Source organism: Zingiber officinale, chromosome 2B (genome assembly GCF_018446385.1).
Source record: "Zingiber officinale cultivar Zhangliang chromosome 2B, Zo_v1.1, whole genome shotgun sequence".
Lineage (NCBI taxonomy): Eukaryota > Viridiplantae > Streptophyta > Magnoliopsida > Zingiberales > Zingiberaceae > Zingiber > Zingiber officinale.
In genome coordinates this window covers 25,476,832-25,490,781 of record NC_055989.1, presented here as the reverse complement: position 1 = coordinate 25,490,781, position 13,950 = coordinate 25,476,832, and positions in this window count along the sequence as shown.

The window sequence follows — 13,950 nt, the reverse complement described above, 5'->3', positions numbered from 1 at the left end:
TTGGGAATGTGTTCAGAAGGCTCTCAGCACAAAGCTATTATTCAGTACTGCCTTCCACCCTCAGACGGACGGACAAACGGAAAGGGTGAACCAAGTGCTAGAAGACATGTTACGAGCTTGCGCTTTAGACTTCAAAGGAAGTTGGTGCCGATATTTATGTTTGGCGGAATTCACTTATAATAATAGCTACCAAATTACCATTGGAATGACGCCTTATGAAGCTCTGTATGGGAGGAAATGTAGGTCACCTATATGCTGGTACGAAGGTGGTAAAAGGAAAGAAATGGGGCTCCGAACGGATTTCATCGATGACACTACCCGAGCTATACAGAATATTCGTCAGAGAATAGAAACTACTCAGAGCCGACAAAAGAGCTATGCTGACAAACGGCGTAGGCCGTTAGAATTCAGTATCGGAGACTCGGTATTTCTCAAGGTAGCTCCTATGAAAGGAATAATGAGATTCGGAAAGAAGGGAAAGCTAAGTCCACGATATGTGGGACCATATTAGATACTAAAAAGAGTGGGTCAAGTGGCGTACGAGTTAGAGCTGCCCCACGAGATGGCAACTATTCACAACGTGTTCCATGTCTCAATGCTCAAGAAGTGGATTTCCAGTACAGACCAAGTGATTGAGCCACAGACAGTACAAGTCCAAGAGGACCTAAGTTATGAAAGTAAACACATCAAAATACTGGATAGAGGAGTCAAGAGATTAAGGAACAAAGAAGTACCTTTAGTAAAAGTTCTATGGCAAAATCAACGGTTCGAAGAGGCAACCTGGGAACGTGAGGATGATATGAAACAAAAGTACCCGGAGCTATTCTAAAGTTCGAGGACGAACTTTCTATGAGGTATGGGGTACTGTAACACCCACGAATTTCTTAAGCTATATACGTAAATGTTCTCTTGTAGAATAAAAAGGGAGATAAGAGAGAACCAAAAAGATATAAAAGAAAAGGAGTTGGTCAAGGATTAAACCTTGAACCTTTTTGAATCTAATAGTAAGCTTTAAGGATTAAGGAATGACCACTAGGCCATCATAAGTATTGTTGACTAGAGAATGGAAATTTGTAGATAAAGGTAAAAGTATGATTAAGAGAAGGAAGCAAGAAAACATCAAGTAACTTTCTTCTTCTCTTGATTAAGAGAATAACAAGAAAAAGACAAATTGTCTTCTTCTCTTTTCTTCCTTCCATTTTCGTGGGAATAAAGAAGAAGAGGGATTGGGGGAGCTAAGGGGGATGAATGGAGATATTCTTCATTAAGAAAAAAAATAAGAAATGAGTTAATAAGGAAGGGAAAGCAAAACTTATCTTTGCTTCTTCCTCCCACTTAGCATAAGAGAGAAAAGGGGAAAGGGATTTCATTTTCCTTCTTCCTTTTCTCACCATTGCCGAACCTAAAGTCTCCCTATCCCAAACTTCCGAAATCCAACTAAGTTTTCTTCCTAAGGAAAACTAAACCTCAAGAAGAAGTCCTTAAGATCTACTTCCTACAAGCAAGAGAAGCAAAGGAAAATACTATAAGGAGGAGCTCTCTCCTTCTTCTTCTTCACAAGGGTATCTTTATCTTAAGAAAAGACCAAGCAAGAGGAGGTAAGCATCCCATCACCTGTGGTACAAGTGGTTATGTGATTTTCCTTTAAGTTTAGATGGCTTAAAAACCTAGGGTTTTCCCTTGAAACTTTCGGCCATGATGAGTTACAAGGCCTAGGAAAGCTTGAACACAGCCCTAACATGTTCATAATTTCCCTTATGATGGTTTTATGCTTGTATATTGTTTATAGCTTGATTTCATACTCTTGAGACTTTCGGCCATGACAAGTTTTAAGACATAGGGAAAGCTTAAATTCAAATCAACATGCTTATGATCTTTCTTAGGATGTAATATGAATATTCCTTGGTGTTTCCATGTTTGTATGTTGCTTGGAATTACGTGAATCTTACCTTAGGGTTTCGGCCATGAAAGGATTTAAAACCCTAGGAAAGCTCAAACTCAATACTAACATGCTTAAGATCTTTCCCATGACATGGTAGGAATATTTTCATGTTGTTACATGCTAAGTATGTTGCTTGGAATTAGGTGAACCTCACCTTAGTGTTTCGGCTATGAGAAGATTGAAAAATCTATGGAAGCTTAAACTCAAATCCCACTTGCTTAGGATCTTTCTTATGATATGATATGAAGATAACTTAAAGTACTTATGATTGCATGTGGTTTAAACCTAGGCTTTCATGTTTTGAACATTCGGCCAAGATAGGATTAGAAGCTTAGGCAAGCTTAAACTCAACCCTAACTTGCTAATGTTCTTCCCTATGATATGAGATGAAGTTACCATGATATTATTATGTGTTGTGTTTGGTTAGAATTTAGTCCCACACTTCATGACTTTTGACCACATCATGGGTTTTAGACCTAGGAAGCCTAGAACCTAAACTCTATATGTTCATGTTGTTCCTTATAATAGATGTTATGACAATTGTTTAGGGTTCACATGTTTATATGCTATTTAAACCTAGATCTAGAACTTTCATGTTTCGGCTACATCATGAATTTTAGTCCTAGAAAGCTTAGAACCTAAATTAAACATGCTTATGAGGTTCCTTATGATAGTTGTTATGAAATGGATCTATGGTTCACATGTTTTATGATTTCTTGCAACCTAGGTGACCCCTTGCATGTTTCGGCCACCCATAGTAGTTGATGATTGAGACCCAATTACAACTCATTATGTGCTTCACTTTGTCATGATATGAATTAGGAGATGTTAACTTATATTCCATACATGATTATGTTTCCCACGATATGTTATATGCTCGTTTATGTATGCTTATGAATATTTTATGATAATGCCACCTATGATATACTATATGCTCAAATATGTATGCTTTATGAAAGGACAAGTAAAGGCCTAAGAGATGCTTCCCTATTGTGGGGTGTCACGCCCCGGAGAAGTCTCTGTCCGAAGAAATTTCGGCAGCATCTCCCCTGTACGGCGGACAATCTGAAACTTTTCTACAAGCACTATATACCTCAGCCACATGCGGCTGGAATAATAACAATAAAAGAAAACAAACACCACGCAGTTAATATCAAATTCAGCCTCTGGCTGACACAACCACGCAGTTAAAAATAAAGCAGCCCACTCGGCTGTACCAAAACCAAAACACAAAACTGCTAGCCGGCTAGGCTTACACAACCAATAACAAATACAAAACACCACATAACAACGTCAACACTCCAAAAATAAAACCAGAGTACAGAACTAAACAAATTGATACATAAAACAAACATAACATACGTGAAACCGATAAGTCTTCTGATGTGACGTGGGGACCAGCAGACAGGATGCTCCAAGCGACACCATAAATAACCTGGTACCTGAAAAAGATAGTGTCAACGGGGGTGAGTTCAACAACTCAGCGAATACCAATGGACATGAGTAGTAAGATATATCTAACAACAACAAACATGGAATACAGCTTCCTAATCATATATATAGGGAATATGCAAAACTGAAAGGTAACTGAGGAAGCTGTACTCACCAGGAACTCCTATCCAGACAAAAGGGTCGTCAAACCGAAAGTGTCAATAATCCTGTATGCAGGTCAAAAGTATGCATCCAACCAAAATGCAATGCAGCAAACACAATCATAAGAATATAAATGCATCAATGCATATGATGCTAATGATGCGTCTGGTCACCCCTAACGCCAGTCGGTCATCTCACAAATGGTGAGACCGAGTGGGTAGGGCTGTGACAACCGTGCACTCTGTCGTCACTACTCCTGATGAGTGACCGAGTGGACGGGATGCTGTCGGAGTACTCCTGTCCTGTGACCCCAAATCATAAATGGGGGAGCTCAATGCTCTCATCTCCCGGTACACGATGACGGGGAGGAAATCTCTGCCGGCTACCACGCTGAGTCACGACCATGAGCCAAGCGAGTCCACCGTCTGGCTACTACTGTTGCTACACTAAATGCCGGTGAGCCAAGCAGGCCGGCTACCACGCTGAGTCCTCGGACCAACGGAGCAAACAACAGAACCGCCACACACATGTCGATATACCACTAATCCATGAGTGGTGGTGTGTGCGGATACATGTAATGGCGATGTGCTCAACCATAGTAGAGCCGATAATCGCGCAGCATGCAATCATGATGCATGACACTAAGCAGGGTCATAAACTGATCAACATAACCATATCCATATGTATAAAATGAGTACGGTAAAATCAATGGTCACATACCAAGATCTAGAGTACACAGGTCAGATAGAATATCAAAAACCTATGTCCTGAACATAATAAGTATGGAATATCCTGATCAGCATAGAAAAATCCATATATACATAATATGGGTACCACAGTATCAGTAAGTCAAATCCACGGATCTAGGGTATACAAGTCCTCTAAGGTATAACAACCTAGACCCAAATCATATCCCTCTTCCATAGCATATGTACCAACAATATACACAGATCAAAGAATCAGGGTCTAAACACCCGAATCACATATGATATACAAATAGAGGTACACAAATCTGATATGGCACAAAAACCTAAGTATCAGATAATCTAGATACACAGGCCAGAAACAACAATCCAAATCCTAGTCCTAACCTCAGTAAGCATGGTATGTCACTCTAGAAACTAAGATACTCATGGTAACAAGATAATCATGGCAACAAATCACGAGATTTAAGCACGGATACATCACAGGTGACAAACCTAACATACTATGGATATCAAACAGTGACATACCAAAGGCAAACATGTTCATTGCATGTAGTTATAAAATACTACGCATATCCAATGACAATATCATAAAAGATAAGTCAAGAGGTACCCGCCTCCAATAGAAAGGTCCAAATCCGAAATAGATCCCTCGTCGTGACACCGTCTCGAATCATAGTCTTGCAGATAACGTGATATACAATTTAGCTAATTTTATAAACAACAACTAGCTAAATCCAACCCAACTTAATTAGGAAAAACCCTAATCGATCCTTCATAACTTACACAAATCCACAACTGACCAAGCAATTGCATATTACAACATCTCCAACATAAATCCGATACCAATGCATATCCTCCAAATACTCGTAGAAATACAACCAAAACCCCACACATAGCTTTACACCAAAAGCATTTATTTGGAATGAGTGGTTACCTCCAATGATAGTCGGTAGCAGGATACTCCGCTGCTGGAAATTGCTAGTCGAAATTACTTTTTGTCGTAGATTCTTGACTGAATCTACATTGAAATTGCAACCAGAGACATCCACCCGGTGAACACAACATCCTATACCAAGTATGAAACCCAGATCCAACAGACTTACCATATCTTAGTGCTGGCAATTTCCCTCTCCGACATAAACCTCAACAACAAGCTGTGGTAACTAGCAAAGAAGGAATCAACATGAACAGCTCGGAATTAGGGCTCGGAAGGTGACCACAGAGAGGAAGAAAGTGTAGAGGTAGTAGTGCAAGGGAAGAAAAACTCACCGCTGGATGGCTAGTCGACTGGTGGTGAACCCAACCTAGGGCACGGCTCAAAGAAGGAGGTGCTGAAATGCTACCGGCGTTAGGGCTGAGGAGGGGCCGCATCCCGCGATCTACACAGTGGTGGACAGGGCTGCGCGATCCAAGCCAGGGCAGAGGCAAATGGCCGGCCGTCGGCGCTCGGGAGAAGAGAGGAAGAGAGGAGAAGAGACGTGGGCGTGAGCGCGAGGGAGAGGGGTCGGCGCAGAGTCTCTAGGGCAAAGATCGGAAGAAAGGAAAAACACAAGGTTTCCCCACAGCCACTACCTTTGTACCGGAGACGAGAGAAACAGCTTCTAGGGTGGCGACGGCACGGCGTTGGGGAAACAACAATTGTCGGAGCGGAGAGGAACGACGTCGGGTGAGAAACAGGGGCACGGGCACGGGAGAAAAGAAATGGCACAGTAAGGGATCGGAGGAAAAAGGAATAAAGAAAAAGAAAAGAAAAATTAAAAAGAAATCAAGCATTTCCTCATTTAAATGGGGAAGCCCAAACATGCTTTCCCAGAAGCCTATTTTTATCCCCGTAACCGAAGTCATACAGTCTCCGAAAAATTCCAGAAAAATTCTCAGAAATTCCAGAAAATTCCCTTATCATTATTCACCATTTTTCTGATATTTTACATTCTCCCCCACTAATAAAAATTTGGTCCCCAAATTTCGTTATCTACCATCAGCAAGTACTAAAACACAGATATAGAAAGTATAAATGCTGAACGGTAAATTAAATCACATACCTCAAGTGAAAAGGTGAGGGTATCGAGCTCAGATAGTATTCTCGAGCTCCCAAGTAACCTCCTCGTCCAAATGATACTACCATCCGACTTTAACCAGCCGAACAGTCTTGTTCCTCAACTGACGCTCTTTCCAGTCCAGAATCCATACCAGAATCTCCTCATAAGTGACGTCAGGCTGAACTGGAACTAAGACATCTGTCAGCACATGTGTCGGGTTAGGTATGTATCTACTCAGCATAGATACGTGGAATCCATCGTGCACGCCTACTAAGGACGGTGGTAGTGTTAGCCAGTACGCTACCGCTCCAATCCTCTCCAAGATCTAGAAAGGTCCAATGTATCGCGGAGCTGGCTTACCTCTGAGGCCAATCTTTTCACCTCTTTCGTGGGTGAAACTTGCAAAAATATATGGTCGCCTGCAGAGAACTCTTAGAGTCTCCGACTCTGGTCTACCTAACTCTTTTGGCAGTCTTATACCTCTGACATCCTTTGTCTAATAGTACGGACCAACTCTGCCTCATGCTAGGCTCTATGAGGTCCCAACAACTAGGCCTTCCCAACCTCATCCAGAGGGTGGGTGTCCGACAAGGCCTACCATACAACACTTCAACGGTGGCATTTGGATAGTCGAATGCAAACCGTTGTTGTAGGCGAACTTTACCAATGGCAAATGGTCCTCCCAACTGCCTCCGAAAATCCAATACACAAGACTTCAGCAAGTCCTCTAGAGTCTGAATGGTCCGCTGTGACTATCCATTTGTCTGAAGATGGAAAACTGTATTGAAACAGAGCTGCGTGCCCAAGGTCTGCTGCAGACTCTGTCAAAAACGAGACGTGAATCGGGGTCTCTATCCGAAATAATAATCAACGGAACACCACGTGATCTGATGATCTCCCGGCAAAATAGATCTACCAATCGATCCAGGAAATCTGTCCCCCGATTAGCTAAAAAGTGCGCGGATTTGGTTAATTGGTCAACGAATACCCAAATCGCGTCATGGTCTCGTCATGTCCTCGTCAAACTCACCACAAAGTCCTTAGTAATATGTTCTCATTTCCACTCAGGAATAGAAATCTGCTGAAGTAAGCCGGCAGATCTCTAATGCTCGGCTTTCACTTGCTGACAGACGAGACATCTAGCTACAAAATCCGCGATGTCTTCCTTCATGTCGTTCCACCAATAGAAACACCTCAAATCTTGGTATACACGGGTACCGCCTGGGTGGACAACAAATCATGAGCGATGAGCCTCCGGAAGTAACTCTTATAAGACCGGATGAGACTGAGGTACGCATAATCTACCTCGGAAGTATATAATACCCTCCTCGTCTCGTGTGAACTCGGTCTGCTACCCGGAAGCTATCTGGCTGCAAATAACCCGCAAATACAGCCTAGGGCTCTCGGATCCTCGTCCTGATCGACGACTGAGCAACCATGGTAACCAGTCTGTGACCACAACTCGGTGGCAAGCCAAAGTCACTCTAGACTTCCGGCCAAGTGCGTCGACAACCACATTAGCTTTTCCTAGGTGATAGCTAATGGTATAATCAAAATCCTTCAGGAACTCCATCCATCTCCTCTGTCGGAGATTAGGCTCCTTCTAAGTAAAACAGATATTTGAGACTCTTATGGTCAGTGAGAATCTCAAATTTAACGTCATATAAATAATGTCGCCAAATCTTCATGGCAAAAATAATGGCGACTAGCTCCAGATCATGTACAGGGTAGTTCTTCTCATGCTTCTTCAACCGACGAGAAGCATAGGAGACTACTCTATCGTGCTGCACCAGAACGGCGTTCAAACTCTGTAGTCATGCGTCAGTATAGAGCAGGAATCTGTCCTCTTCAGAAGGTAAAACCAAAATCGGAGTCACCCCTAGTCTCCGCTTCAGCTCCTCTAAGCTGGTCTCGTAGTCCTCGGACCACGTGAACTTCACGCCTTTCCTGGTCAAGCGTGTAAATAGCATAACAATCCGTGAGAAATCCTCAACGCATCTCCGGAAATATCGGCCAAACAAACGAAGTTGCGATCCTCTTATATCGACTCCGTCTACTCCCAACGATAACAACCTCGATCTCCTGTGGAACCACGGTATACTCCTACTAGTGACCGCGTGTCCTAATCATCATCACATAAGACAATCCAAATAAGCACTACTGATCATCACATATAGATGTTCTCGTCGAAACATCTCTAGATCTAAGCAAAGGTGGTGTACGTGACTCACCGCGGATCCGAAATAGATCACAACATCGTCAACAAAGACAATGGAAACCGATCCAAACATTCTAGGGATACCCAAATCATCGAGTCCATAATAACATCTAGGGAACCGCAAGCACTAATGGTAAAACCAAGACACATAATGTATGTATCACAGACATTCCTAACCATAAGATCCACAATAATAAGTCTGAAATATGATCACCAACGATATAAATCACCAAAGAATATATCCTCTAGTGTGAGAGCAATGCTCCATCACACGAAACACCACATATGTGGGAGCAACGCTCTACCACAAGAAATCCTCCATATGTGGGAGCAACGCTCCACCACAAATAATCCAAAATATGTATCCACAATAAATATGGGAGCAATGCTCCGCTACAAACAATCCGCAATATATAGGAGCAACGCTCCACTACAAAACAATCCCTAAATATGTGGGAATCCAGAATATGTGGAAACTATGCTCTACCACAAACGATCCATAAAATATGTGGGAATCCAGAATATGTGGAAACTATGCTCTACCACAAACGATCCATAACATGTGGGAGCTACACTCTACCACAACAATACATAAGTGCCCAAAGCACCTAACTATCTAGCTAGAGACTGCACAAGATCTCTCTACCACAGATCACTGTGGGTAAGCCTAGGGTATAACTACCCAGTAAGCAAATCAAATCTATAGTCAACTCAATCAATATCGTAGTGGGTCACCCGCCGATAAGAAAATGGGTTGACAAGGTAGTCCAACAAATGACATAATGCAGACACTCCACATCCTGCATTCAACATAAGTAGAATCCTCATGATACTACCAACAATACACCTGGCACACGTGCACACACAACATAGGTATAATCGACATAATCCTCCAATTATTGTACACCAAACATATACACAACTCAGGTATATTCAGTATAATACCTCCCACATGTCAATCAGGCACGTACGGCCAACTAAATAGCTATAATCCACAAGGAACCTACAATAACCACATCAAGATGGAAATACCCACACTATCTGCAAATGAACTATCCATCATAGAACTCCTTCAACTCATAACAATCATATCTACACACCACATAAATATGCATAATCAACATATTTTAAATCCAATCTACCACACAAACCCTACGCCACCTTCTAAGTTATCCTACAAGGTACATACAGTCTAAATTTAAGGTACCCACGGAATAGGATAAATCAATCCTCTAAAGACTGACTAAAATCAACAATGATATACGATCAACTCAGTCTTTTCCACGTCAGTACTAAACATATACTCAAATGTGCTCTAGATACCAAACTAAGCACAAACAACCCAAAGATCAACATCTCCATAAAATAGGGTATGATGGTCCTCTATTGATCGGTCCAACAAAACTAAATCGGCCATCTACCAACTGATCAAGATTACATTAATCCCCTTCAAGCAACTATGGTAAATCAAACTTCTACTGACCGATCTCACAAGAATAGATCAATCATCTACCGACGAAAACTAATTAAAGTATATCTGTATTCTACTGGCTGGGTCAACTAGAATATATAATTACTAGTCACTACCTAGCTAATAATAGCAGAGGCTGGTATGTGCCTCAATCTGCTAACCAACTAGTAATAACAGAAACTAAAACTACTGGTGTATGATATGAAAAATCACCAAAAACTGTAATCCCTCAATCTCTATTAAGGTCAATCAAGATCAGTGGCTAATCCATCACATATAATATATGCTACAACAACCAGACAGGTACTAGTAAAGAGTGCTAATACATGTTATAGACTGTAATAATGAACAGGGCATAAACTAATCAAAAAGGTAGGATAACATATACCAACATACCTCCTATAGCTTGGAGATGTCCTGCTGCTGCCAGGTCCCGAAAAGTCACATCGAGAAAATCAAATCACGAAATTCGAAACACCGAAAATAAGACTCGTAATCTGAGCTCTGATACCAATTAAATTTGTATCAGATAAATCTCAAAATCCAGAACACATAGCAAGTATCGTATACCTGCTCTGATACCACTAAATTGTCACGCCCCGGAGGAGTCTCTGTCCGAAGAAATTTCGACAGCAACTCCCCTGTACGGCGGACAATCTGAAACTTTTCTATAAGCACTATATACCTCAGCCACATGCGGCTGGAATAATAACAATAAAAGAAAACAAACACCACGCAGTTAATATCAAATTCAGCCTCTGGCTGACACAACCACGCAGTTAAAAATAAAGCAGCTCACTCAGCTGTACCAAAACCAAAACACAAAACTGCTAGCCGGCTAGGCTTACACAACCAATAACAAATACAAAACACCACATAACAACGTCAACACTCCAAAAATAAAACCAGAGTACAGAACTAAACAAACTGATACATAAAACAAACATAACATACGTGAAACCGATAAGTCTTCTGATGTGACGTGGGGACCAGCAGACAGGATGCTCCAAGCAACACCATAAATAACCTGGTACCTGAAAAAGATAGTGTCAACGGGGGTGAGTTCAACAACTCAACGAATACCAATGGACATGAGTAGTAAGATATATCTAACAACAACAAACATGGAATACAGCTTCCTAATCATATATATAGGGAATATGCAAAACTGAAAGGTAACTGAGGAAGCTGTACTCACTAGGAACTCCTATCCAGACAAAAGGGTCGTCAAACCGAAAGTGTCAATAATCCTGTATGCAGGTCAAAAGTATGCATCCAACCAAAATGCAGCAACCAAATGTAGCAAACACAATCATAAGAATATAAATGCATCAATGCATATGATGCTAATGATGCTTCCTGGTCACCCCTGACGCCAGTCAGTCATCTCACACACAAATGGTGAGACCGAGTGGGTAGGGTGGTGACAACACTCGTCGTCACTACTCCCGATGAGTGACCGAGTGGACGGGATCTTGTCGTACTCCTGTCCTGTGACCCCAAATCATAAATGGGGAGCTCAATGCTCTCATCTCCGGTACACGATGACGGGAGGAAATCTCTCGCTACCATGAGCCGACCAACAGAGCCAAACAGAGTCCACCGTCTGCAGGCTACTACGCTGCTACACTAAATGCCGGCGGAGCCAAACAGAGGCCGGCTACCACGCTGAGTCCTCGGACCAGCGGAGCCAAACAGAGCAGCCGCCACCTGTCTGATATACCACTAATCCATGAGTGGTGGTGTGTGCAGTACATGTAACTGGCGATGTGCTCAACCATAGTAGAGCCGATAATCGCGCAGCATGCAATCATGATGCATGACACTAAGCAGGGTCATAAACTGATCAACATAACCATATCCATATGTATAAAATGAGTACGGTAAAATCAATGGTCACATACCAAGATCTAGAGTACACAGGTCAGATAGAATATCAAAAACCTATGTCCTGAACATAATAAGTATGGAATATCCTGATCAGCATAGAAAAATCCATATATACATAATATGGGTACCACAGTATCAGTAAGTCAAATCCACGGATCTAGGGTATACAAGTCCTCTAAGGTATAACAACCTAGACCCAAATCATATCCCTCTTCCATAGCATATGTACCAACAATATACACAGATCAAAGAATCAGGGTCTAAACACCCGAATCATATATGATATACAAATAGAGGTACACAAATATGATATGGCACAAAAACCTAAGTATCAGATAATCGAGATACACAGGCCAGAAACAACAATCCAAATCCTAGTCCTAACCTCAGTAAGCATGGTATGTCACTCTAGAAACTAAGATACTCATGGTAACAAGATAATCATGGCAACAAATCACGAGATTTAAGCACGGATACATCACAGGTGACAAACCTAACATACTATGGATATCAAACAGTGACATACCAAAGGCAAACATGTTCATTGCATGTAGTTATAAAATACTACGCATATCCAATGACAATATCATAAAAGATAAGTCAAGAGGTACCCGCCTCCAATAGAAAGGTCCAAATCCGAAATAGATCCCTCGTCGTGACACCGTCTCGAATCATAGTCCTGCAGATAACGTGATATACAATTTAGCTAATTTTATAAACAACAACTAGCTAAATCCAACCCAACTTAATTAGGAAAAACCCTAATCGATCCTTCATAACTTACACAAATCCACAACTGACCAAGCAATTGCATATTACAACATCTCCAACATAAATCCGATACCAATGCATATCCTCCAAATACTCATAGAAATACAACCAAAACCCCACACATAGCTTTACACCAAAAGCATTTATTTGGAATGAGTGGTTACCTCCAATGATAGTCGGTAGCAGGATACTCCGCTGCTGGAAATTGCTAGTCGAAATTACTTTTTGTCGTAGATTCTTGACTGAATCTACATTGAAATTGCAACCAGAGACATCCACCCGGTGAACACAACATCCTATACCAAGTATGAAACCCAGATCCAACAGACTTACCATATCTTAGTGCTGGCAATTTCCCTCTCCGACATAAACCTCAACAACAAGCTGTGGTAACTAGCAAAGAAGGAATCAACATGAACAGCTCGGAATTAGGGCTCGGAAGGTGACCACAGAGAGGAAGAAAGTGTAGAGGTAGTAGTGCAAGGGAAGAAAAACTCACCGCTGGATGGCTAGTCGACTGGTGGTGAACCCAACCTAGGGCACGGCTCAAAGAAGGAGGTGCTGAAATGCTACCGGCGTTAGGGCTGAGGAGGGGCCGCATCCCGCGATCTACACAGTGGTGGACAGGGCTGCGCGATCCAAGCCAGGGCAGAGGCAAATGGCCGGCCGTCGGCGCTCGGGAGAAGAGAGGAAGAGAGGAGAAGAGACGTGGGCGTGAGCGCGAGGGAGAGGGGTCGGCGCAGAGTCTCTAGGGCAAAGATCGGAAGAAAGGAAAAACACAAGGTTTCCCCACAGCCACTACCTTTGTACCGGAGACGAGAGAAACAGTTGCTAGGGTGGCGGCGGCACGGCGTTGGGGAAACAGCAATTGTCGGAGCGGAGAGGAACGACGTCGGGTGAGAAACAGGGGCACGGGCACGGGAGAAAAGAAATGGCACAGTAAGGGATCGGAGGAAAAAGGAATAAAGAAAAAGAAAAGAAAAATTAAAAAGAAATCAAGCATTTCCTCATTTAAATGGGGAAGCCCAAACATGTTTTCCCAGAAGCCTATTTTTATCCCCGTAACCGAAGTCATACAGTCTCCGAAAAATTCCAGAAAAATTCTCAGAAATTCCAGAAAATTCCCTTATCATTATTCACCATTTTTCTGATATTTTACATGGGGACTAAGAGCACTCTTTATGATATGCTAAGTGAAAGGCCTAAGAGTTGCTTCCCTATCAAGTGGGACCAAGAGCACTCTCCATGCTATGATAAGTTATGAATGACATGAACATAATATGCTATGAATGACATGAACATGATATACTATGAATGAC